Source organism: Myotis daubentonii, chromosome 4 (genome assembly GCF_963259705.1).
Source record: "Myotis daubentonii chromosome 4, mMyoDau2.1, whole genome shotgun sequence".
Classification (NCBI taxonomy): Eukaryota; Metazoa; Chordata; class Mammalia; order Chiroptera; family Vespertilionidae; genus Myotis; species Myotis daubentonii.
In genome coordinates, this window is record NC_081843.1 from 44,591,408 (window position 1) to 44,602,996 (window position 11,589).

Here is an 11,589-nt window from a genome sequence, read left to right on the forward strand (position 1 = left end):
TATTCTGCCAAATAGAACCAATATGTCATGTATCTTTTACTTTTGTTTATGTAGTAGGTTATATAAAAATGTAAATAATTTAATCTATCTTTATATAGTTTTCCATTATTCTTATCCTCATTTAAACCAAATGTCAGCCGATGTCACTAGCCTTCTTAGAACTAAAATACAACCATGCACCTGGAAGTTTGTTTTCCTAGTCGCCTCAGGCTCTAGTTACCACTGAATTTGTTTAATGATCACTTTACCATCTCACTTAGGCAATTGTTTTGCATTTCATTTAGCCAGACTTAGTACCCAGCCTCTTTCTTTAATTTGTTACAAATTATTCACACATAACAATTTTGTGTATAGACTTTGAGATTTGGGGGGAAACCCATGTGAGAGTATTCCAAGTGAATTGTTCTTCTTCTTAAAAGTCTCTTGGCTCTATTTGATGGACCTTATCTCCTACATAGATAGCTCTTCACTCTCCTCTAATCCACACCTCTTTTACTACAAATTAGTATTAATGTAGAACAATTTAAATATTTCTTTTGTTGTCTGAGATCCAGCTCAATCCTACAACTTTGTTTTGGTCAGAGTAGAATATCTACTGTAACGAACACTTCCCAAACCCAGGGGCTAAAGGCAACAGTTTTTCTAAGCTGCCATCCAGTGCAATGGTAGAGGTAGAAGAGCAGCTATGTCCAGTTATTCAGGAACCCTGAATTATTCTCCATCATCTTCTTTGCTTCCAAAGAGCAGAGCTCAAAAGAGAGAACTGCTTAGGAAAGGCAAAAACGCTCTTAACAGTGTTCTTAAAATCACATACATCATTGACATACATATTCCATTGGCATAAAATAGTCACATGGCCCCATCCAAATACAAAGGGGTCTAGAAATGCAATCTGTCTGTGTTGAGGAAAAAAAGATATGAATATTGCCTGGCCAGCATGGCTCAGTGGTTGAGAGTTGACCTATGAACCAAGAGGTCATAGTTTGATTCCTGAGTTGTGGGCTTGATCCCCACTGTGGGGCATGCAGGAGGCAGCTAATCAATGCTTTCTCTCATCATTGATGTTTCTATCTCTCTCTCCCTCTCCCTTCCCCTCTGAAATCAACAATTATATATATTTTTAAAAATTAATTAAAAATGATATAAATATTGGTAGGCAATAGAAAATCCACAAGTATGTTAAGGCATTTTGCTAAATAAGGAACGTTTCCTCTAAAAACAAATTATCATCTCAGATAGTAAGAAAACCAATTGTTCATATGCTGCACTGGAAGACATTCCACACTGTGAGATCAGAAAAATATTTAACAATATTTTATGTACGTATTTCATTTTATTATTTATATTTAAATATTGATACCCCTGGAGTACATTTGGTGTGCAATATGGATGAAACTTTATTCCAAAAATCCCACCAATTATCTAATACCATTTAGAGAATAATCTACTTTTAACATTTGATGTGAGAGAATTAGTTAGTTTCTGGAATATCAGTAATGAATGGATACAGATAGATGATAAAATCAGTACATTCTATACCTTACAACTTAACGTTTTTAAAGTGTAATTTTAATACTATTTTTATGTTTATCTATATTTATACAGAGTTAAAATTGAAAGACAAAACATGAAATAGGATAGGACAATGTATTAACTATTGACACTCCACACCAGCAGGTAATTCAGGACTGGTGTGGACTCCATCCTGAAGCAGTCAACACAAGAAGGACCCACCACAGTTGTGATCTCCTTTCAACCCAGTGAGAAGCACAGCTGCTTAAACCAGTAAGCCATCGTCTGAACACCACCAACTTACCCCAATTTTAGGGTAGCCATTTACCAAATTGCAGGCCATGGTTTTCCAAGTAAATAAGCAGCTTCAGTAGATACAAATGTAGAAAAATGACAGCAACTGATATGAGTCATCTTTAGGTGTGTGTGTTTTTTTTTTAACATAATTTGTAAGCTTACTGAACGTCTCATAGGAATAAACCCCAGGAAGAGAGCCCTTAATTTCTAATAGCCAGACTGCAACCTGTAGGGAAGAGGTTCCAAACTCTCCTTTCTGCTCTGAAAGGGGATTTCAAGAATGTTAAGACTCTACTGAAGCATTAGTCAGTCTGTTTCACATGGAATAAAGCCAGATTATAAACGCAGGCCATACAATGAATTTGAGAGTGGATGACTAGGCAATAGAAAGATAGTAAATCAGAGTTAGAAAGATGAGGCTTAACCAAGGAACAAGGCTGGGTTGGTTCACACTGTTACAAAGACTGCCCCTCCAATTGGAGAGTGATACTAATGTATAAAGGGTTAAAGATATATTTTCTACATGTCTTTCACCACCCCAAACAGTCATTTCCTACCCAGATTAACTCAACAATCACCTACAATCCTTGGCTCCTCCATTGCTGTCCTGTTGTAATATATTCTCTACACTTCTGGTGAACTTTTTGAAATGTAAATCAGATCACATCTATCCCCTGCTTTAAAATTATTCTTGGATTTTGATAACCTAAAGGATCAAGCCCACACTTTATCATATTGTCTTAGTTTGAAATAAGTATGTAAATGAAGGTTGGTTCTTTGGAGGTGATCCCAGTAAGCACAAATGGAAAAGTGAGACAGGGAAGGGAGAAAAGTCTATAAAGGATGTGTTAACAAGTAGGTTACCTCTGTGGGTAACTGGGGCTCAATCCCACTGCAGACCCTGTGTGTGTGTGGGGTGTGTGTGTGTGTGTGTGTGTGTGTGTGTGTAACACACTTTATCATTGACTATCACCTCATTTGTTGAGAGTGCTCCGAGGCACAGCAACACTCCTTTCCAATTTGCAGTGCTTGAAAGGGAGCCATCTTCCCTGGTAGAAGAGCAAGATCTCAGGCACAAAAGAGAGAAGCAGATACTTCTGAGGTGGGAAGATGTCAGTGTTCCAGAAACACATTTTCCAGCTGCAGATGAATTCATGAAGGCTGAGGAGAGACAGGTAGGGCATTCAAGAGTTTGCTTTGTTAGGGCAAAGCAGATCCTCATGATCTGGCATGGAACTTAGCAAACTTATCTCTGTCTACTTGATCCTACAATTCACCAACATTGAATTATCTGCTGCTTCTTGAATGGACTCGCTTTTTCAAAATTGCAAATTCACAATTTTACAATATGATTCACTTCTCTCCATTTCCACTGCAGATGATTCATATTTTATTAGAGTACTTATCTAGCATTATGAACCAACTAAATTTTCATACAAGTCTAGTACAGAAAGTGGCCTGGAAGGAACACCCAAATGTTTCTTGAATGAATGATAAAAAAAGAACAGATCACTTGGATGGTGTTAAGATTGCTGACAGAATAAATGAACATGCTTTGTCTGATGGCATCATGTAGAACAAGCATGTCAAACTCAAAGGCTAACATGGGCCAAATAAATAAGGTTTAAGTTTATGTGGGTCACAAAAAAACAAAAGCTTCAATTTTCATAGAAATGTAGGTTTATTTCGATAGGGACATGCTGAATACAAAGGGCTGAAATAAACGAGTAATCGTTAACATAAAATAATAGAACATTTTAAAAATTATTTTTTCTTAACATTAACTTACCAAACACTGACTAACTGCACTAATAAGCGTAATGCAAATCAACCTATTTTCTTGTTCTCTGAAAGCAAAATATTTCCTGTTGCACACACCAAATAAGTCAGTAAAGGCTAATGACGTGGCAATCGGTTGCTAAAATATGTGCTGCTAGTATTAGTGGAGAGAAATGATGCGCCTGCGCATAAGGCATGTAAGGGAAATGAATGCAACACGATTATAGTAATCAGTCATTAGTGAATGTTATTAATAATTATGTATAATAGGATATTGTAAAAATTAAGTTAAGAAATTTTTATTAAAACATTTCTTACATACTGTTATATTGGCCGGGCCGCAAAAATATTCGTTGTGGGCCACATGCGGCCGGAGGGCAGCGAGTCTGACATGCTTGATGTAGAATAATCTCAGGCAGAAAAAAAAAAGCACTTTACTAGTGTATTGAAACACAGCAGCAACCTATTGGACAATACTTGTGACAGAAAGATAAACCAGATCCTTAAATGTAGCTAAGAGAAACAAGTTTTTGCCTTTTTGGAGCTCAAGTTTGGGTCCTCCCTGAGTCTGAGGTTCTTAGAGGAACATGAACAATTTTTTTTCTTTTAATTATTATCCAAACTGGGTGCTTTCTCCCCAGTGGATATGGAGAGAGCTCCAGGGAGCCCAACTGCTACGACTACTTAGCAAAGTCATCCCTTCAACTTCCATAAACATACAGTGAATCAGAAAAAAAAAAATCCAATTGGGAGAATCAAATGCTCAGAATCACTGACATGTCACAGTGGCAGGTGGTTGTATGAGATTTACAGAATGGCTCATGAACCTGTTGGCCTTGGCTCTAAATCTAAGAAGCAGACTGGTATGGCTTTGTTTGAGCTCATTCTTATAATTGGCCAGATCCCTTTAGGCTGGTGATAGGTATTAGCAGGATAGTCATCTGGGCACCAAAAACTGTCACAGGATTCTTCTATTTCCCCCTGGCTGATTCAGGAGGTATACTGTAAAGTTGTAGGAATAAAATATGTAGGTACTTTTGTTTTGTGAGGGTAAAGAGAGAAGATTTTAGAATTGATGGGTCTTAAGTAAAATATATCTTTAGCAGAAGTGAGGACAGGCTTTCAAACCCAGGCTCTTTAGCCAATAAACTAGAATTTCTTTTTTTTTTTTCTATTTGAAAATAAAACATCCTTTTGCTATGATAGGAACCAGTGTGTTCACAAGTAAGTGACTTGGGTCAGGGTACTGAGCTATCCACTGGAGAAGTATATTCAAGGTTTTTTTGAGCCAACAAAAACAGCACCTGGACACCTGGACACTTTTTGCAATAGTGCATGTGAAACAAGAACTACTGAGTGATTCTATGGAACTCTGCTAAAAACAAACTCCCTATACAAGGCACTCACAAGCCAAACCTAGCTGATGAACGTGACAAGGGGACCCATGGAGAACACTGCAGAGCAAGGCCAAGTCTTTGACACAGAATGAAATCTTTCATCACACAGCATGAGAAAGAGAAACATCTGACCTGATGCTTGTGCTCAACAAATGATAGAACACAATAAACAAAACCCACTCAGATGATTGCCTTATGCAGTGTGGAATGTGCGGGAGTTATAGTTCAAAAGGCCAACATATAAAATTGTTTTTAACAATCGTCTTCTTAACGTTCAAATGAATGTTTACCATCCTCATTTTAGAGTCTCATAAATGCATATGACCAAAAGAGAACAGAATGTGTTAATGACTAAACTCTGACTCATCTCTTTCACCCTGCATATTTATTTAGTCTATTGCCAAAACCTATCATTTCTTTCCGCAAAATGTCTTCTATAATTATACCTTTCCTATCTATCATCTGTGTGGTTTATAATACACATACATGATGTCACTGAAGTCTTACAACACTACTGAGACACCATTTTACAAATTAATAAAACCGGGCATCAGCAATTAGGAAACTGGTTCAATGTCACTCAAATAGTAAATGATATCATCTCAACTTCTCATCTGGAAGATTATCTTTAAGGCACCATCCAGCTCTAAAATGCTATGATTACACTCACTCCTTTTCTTCAGTTGTCTGCCACTTAGTGTAAGACTTGACCATTTCTCACCTGGGCAACCACACTTTCCTCTTTTTCTCATAGCAATAACCTCAGGGAACAAATCTTTCTTCTTCACTTAGCCCTCTCACTGTGTCACACTCTTCTTTGAAGCATGATAATAGCTCTCCTTGCTATTGTGATCATAGTTGGGATGTTCAGCCTATTTTCCCTAATCTCCTATTAAAGACTGAATTGTTTGACTCCGCCACCACCCACTCAGGCCAGGCCACGCCTAGTTAATCATCCATTCATTTATATATACCTCCCTTCTTCCTAGTCCTACCCTATCTCTACCCTGAGGCTTCACAAAGTTGTCTGATGTACAAACATGTATTTTATTTATCTTCACCTAGTGGACTTCAGCTTCCTCTGCTTCTGTCCTCATTTCAATAACATTTAAAATCCCCCTTTAAAAAGCAGCTTACCCAGCTCCTTACTTGACCTGGCCTAGTCCTATGGGAAAACGGAAATAGCACAGTAATGCTATCAGCTGCAGACAGCAAAGTCCCACAGGGCTACGACAAAGCATGTTTATCTGTACTTTATAGAACACGGAAAATTAGCACTCAAAGTGTGTTAGACAAAGGAAAACAAATATTTTTATTTTGATGATATTTGTTATGTTTATGTGTCATGATTAGAAATTATTTTGCTCAAAAATACAAATTGAAACAAATCTCAAGAGGCTTTAACACAAAGTTACCCTAAAAACCATCAGCTCTCTGAAATTGAATCCTCTAGATATTTACCTTTAAATGAAAAGCTACCAAAGTAAAATTTGTGGAACTTTTATATAGGGATATATTTGCTGTATTTGCTTTTACTCTTTGGGGTTTATGAAGAACAACATGAAAATGATGTTGTTTTTAACATGTTCATGCATGGTCCTTCCATTTTGCATTGTGAGCATGTGCATCACAAAATACAAAGCATAAAGAATCTTCCAGACTAAAAGAAAAACTACATGAGGACAGTGAGTTAGCATTGTTTTGCCACCATTATATCTCTAGAACATTGCTGACATTTTAAAGTAAGCCCTCAATAAATATTTATTAAATCCACCTTCAGCCCAGGCCGGGTAGCTCGGGTAGCTCAGGTAGTTGGAGTGTTGTCCAGTGCACCAAAGGGTTGTGGGTTCAATTCCCTGTCAGGTCACATACCTACATTTGGGGCTCAATCCCCAGTTGGGGAACGTACAGGAGGCAACTGATCAATGTTTCTCACTCTCTCCTTCCTCGGTCTAAAAGTCAATAAACATATATTTGGGTGAGGATTTAAAAATATCACCTTTAATAGATAATGATTTTTTTTAATTTCTAAGTCATGAACAGGATACAAGTTTTAACTGTGTAATTTCAGTATTGTATGTGACACGTTCTCAAGGGCACGGGTACTAATTTGAAGGGGACTGGTCCAGGCAACTAGGTTCATCCCTGCCTAAGGGTTTATGCAACTCCTAGAAACAAAATGAAAGTGGCCAACGATTAAAAACTATACCTAGGTCACCATCAAAGTTATTCATTTCTCAAGTCCAGTAAGCCTCAAAGACAAAAATTTCCCTTAAAAATGTTCTTCATTGCCATGCTTTCCTTTCCAGTTTCAAGGACATTTGTCAGATACAGATGCCCAAGCTTCTCAACTAGGAGTCATTGCAGCAGACTCCTTAAAGATTTCCTGACTCTCAGGTTTCCCAGTATCATCAAACATATCTTTCATAACAAAGTACATTACATCACTACACTTCCAAAATTATTCTATTTTGTGATTTTACTGTTCATCAACATAAACTCTAACTTTTAGTGCATTCTGTGACCCAGCTACAGAAATGTAGGTACCCTCCTAGACTTCTCCTTCTCCATTACAAACTCCCCTCTGAGTTAAACTCTAACCCAGCAGTTCTCAAACTGTGGGCCGCGACCCCTTTGGCAGTCGAACGACCCTTTCACAGGGGTCACCTAAGACCATCCTGCATATCAGATATTTGCATTACGATTCATAACAGTAGCAACATTACAGTTATGAAGTAGCAACGAAAATAATTTTATGGTTGTGTCACAACATGAGGAACTGTATTTAAAGGGCCAGAAGGTTGAGAACCACTGCTCTAACCGATCACCAAATACTGTTTGTTCTACTCTCAAGTTCAAAGTACTACACCTCTCTCAGACTACAGCAAGTATCATTTCCTGTTTTGTTTTGTTTTTTACTTACAGGACGGCACAGTGATTTAGAGCACAGAGTGCCTCCATTTAAAGCATAGTCTTGCCATCTACTAACTATGTCATCCCACTCAAAGTAATTGATCTCTTAGTGCTTTACTATACTCATGTCTAAAATGATGGGATATGAGAAGAGATAAACCAAAGAACTTATATGCTTATATGCATAGCCCATGGATACGGGCAATAGGGTAGTGAAGACCTAGGGGAGAGGGGTTCATAGGGACTGGGAGAGGGATAATGGGAAGGAAAATGGGAGATATCTGTAATACTATCAACAATAAAAAATAACAAATGAAAAAAATAAAATGATGGGATAATAATAGTGCCTACCTGTTAGGCAGGATTAAATGAGAAATAAATTATAGATGCTTAGATTATGGTGTGACACATATTAAGTGCTCCATAGGTAGTTGCGCGATGGTGAGGACAATTATCCCCCCAACTTACTATATAAATGAGAACCAAAATAATCTTTTTAAAATGTCGTATTTGCTTATATTCTTGCTTAAAACTCTCCAAAGAATTTCTACTAATATCACTTAGAACAAAATCCAAATTCTCCACTCTGCCCTCCATGTCCAGCATGACCTGTGCCCTGTCTACCTATCTAATCCAACTTCAGCATTTGCTCCCTTCCTTACTTTGCTCCAGGCTTTACATTTCTTAGTTTCAGAACCCATCAACCTCATTCTGTGTTATCTGTTCTCTCATCATCCCCATACCCACCCGACTTCTTCTCAACCATTAGATCTTAGCTTGAAATTTAACTCCTTAGAGATATTTGCTCTGACTTCCTCTATCTAAAAGATCCTCCCATCTCTAATATTCACTGTTGTAGCATCTAGTTTCATATCCTCTTCATCATATTAGTAGTAGAAGTAGTAGTGGTAGTACTATTGCTTACTACAAATTTGCTCCTTTCATTAATTTGCTTGTTTTTTATTTGCTACAACAAACTAGAATATAAGTTGCATAAGGGTAATATCATACCTATTTTGTCCACCACTGAATAGTAGTTATCCTATGCATATCATCATAATTTGTGGCACATCCTAGCAATAGTTTTATTTTATTTGGCTATTTGTTTCTATTTCAAGATTCTTGCTCTTTACCGTGTTTGGGTCAATTGCCTCCTCTCTGCATCAATGTACACCTTTTCCATCTCTAAGATTCACTAGACCTCTTGGACAAGAATACTCAACCTTTCTAGCGGGGTATACCAAGAAGAAGTTTTTTAAGAATTCTGTGAAAACTCTTGCCCCAACTTATCTTTGCTCCTTAGCATTTATATATATCACATAAAATTTCTCCATAAAATTCTAATCCCTGTATATACACATTTTCTTAATATGCATTACCATCATTTTCTCACTAAACTCTGAGGTATTTGTACTGATTTGTTGGTATTTAGACTTATATGGTATTTGGACTTATTTATTCCTAGAATATTCAATGTCAAAGAACAGCACACGTATAAAAAAATTTAAAATTAAATAATATATAAGCCAAACCAATGGACATGGACAACAGGGGGATGGGAGCATGAGTGTGCGGGGCCGGTGGGGGGAGGTTGGGGGTTAATTGGGGGGGGGATGAGGACATATTTGTAATACCTTAGCTAATAATAAAAAAATTAAATAATATAAAGCTATAACCTACATGCATATAGTAAAATTCTTAATAACTCAGCAAACATTTCATTTCAACACCTTAACATCTATTTTTTAATAAATTCATTTCTCTACCCAAAGAAGATTCTTTTGTGAGTTTTGCAATAATTGGTTTTGCTTGGGTGGGGATGACACCTAAGCTTCCCAAAGTATTTTAGATTCTAAAAATTGCAGGAACAAAACATACCGGAGACCATATGGAAACAAGTTTTGCACGAATTCTGTGTAGTTAGCATTTGCTTCTATCAAAACTAGCTCAGAAACTGATAACCTTGGCTCTTCAAGCTAATGCTTAAAGGATAGTTTAATTATGGAATACTATCAGAAAGTGTTTTTGCCAAGTTCTTAATTGCTGAAATATTTTTTTAAAATACAGTGATAACTTATGCTTGCTTCTAATTTAGTTCAAGCTGGTTAAATTCTTCTGTCTATGCCACAGTTTCAGTACAAACACCTGCTATTCTAAATATCAGTATTGTTGACTCATGTTTGTCTAACATGAACTCAGAGATCAAACAGTAACTTTTATAAACATTATTAACCCTCAAAGCCAAAAGGAAACTTACACTGGTGATCAGGGCTGTTTCCAAAGTCTCTGAAGACAATACGCAGGGCTCTGTGGCCGCTCTTATTCCCAATTTTGCTCTAGAGATCCCTTATCCTCAAACTCAAAAAAGCATGGGGGGACAGGAGAGAAAGAAAAAAAAATTGGGGCAGCCAGCTCAATGCCAGCAATTGTTCTGGGTGCTAAAAACAATGAGGTATAAGATAGGTGAGGTCAAAGGACTTCACTGAATTCCACTGGTAATCTTAGCTCATTATTCTGACAGAAATGTCCATCAGGATATCAATTTTTCCCTTTTCAATGTTGAAAGGCAAAATAAGATATTCTTTTTTAGCCATAATTTACTTCCTACTTCTCTTTTTAATTCATATTTTCCTCTAAATTTTTAGACATTTCCCATATTACTTAGGAATACCAAGTTTATAAATCTAAGATGCCAGCATTATAAGAACACACCATTATTTTATGTACTAAGAGCAAAAAAAAAAAATGCCACTGCCAATTAAATTGTCACAATACTTTTTATCACTTTCAATTTTATATTGCAAATATGGCTCATTTAAACTTATTAGACATAAATGTATTATATATCATTGGTGTCCATGTAAAAAGAAATAAATATAACTACACTTTTTTTACATTCAGATTCCATGTTACTGACCAATTGAGTAATTAAGTTCCATAATTTTCTATATAAAATTGTTCTGTGTCATCAAGATCCTTGATAAAACAGCATTTTTTTTAATAGGGCCTCACTATTGTCTTCAGGATTCCCTGTGGATTTTTTGTTAGAGAGAGAGAGAGAGAGAGAGAGAGAGAGAGAGAGAGACAAAGACCAATATATATGAACACTATATATAGTGTGTGTGTGTGTCTGTGTGTGTGTGTATATATATATATATATATATATATATATATATATATATATATGTTTTCATGCCCATGTATTGGCAATAACAACTACACCACAATTTCTGCCTAAATGATAGCAAGTACATGACACATTTTGATTTCATACCTGTTAAAATGTAAAAAGAAATGTGGCACTTAAAAATGATGAACATGTCACACTAAAAGTATAAACCAATTTTTAAAAAATATATGCATTATAGCTACACATTTTTAAAGAAAAATATTCCTGGTTCTATTCACAAATATCATCAAGGGCAATGTTACTCTTATGCAGGTAAGCAACAAATACATAGCGAATTCCAAACCTGTGTTAAAAACTGCCAACAAATGTGATCCCTTTCATTGATTCCTAAGGTAGAAACAGCAAATGTGTTCCCCTTCAAACGTTACCAGTGTCTGCTGTTGTTCTGTCGGAGGAAAATGGCTCAGAAGTAAAACATGGATATCTAAGACTGCCTATGGAATCAGCTTTGCCAAGAACCTTAATTTAGCAACATAACATCCTAGAGATGATAGAGAATTT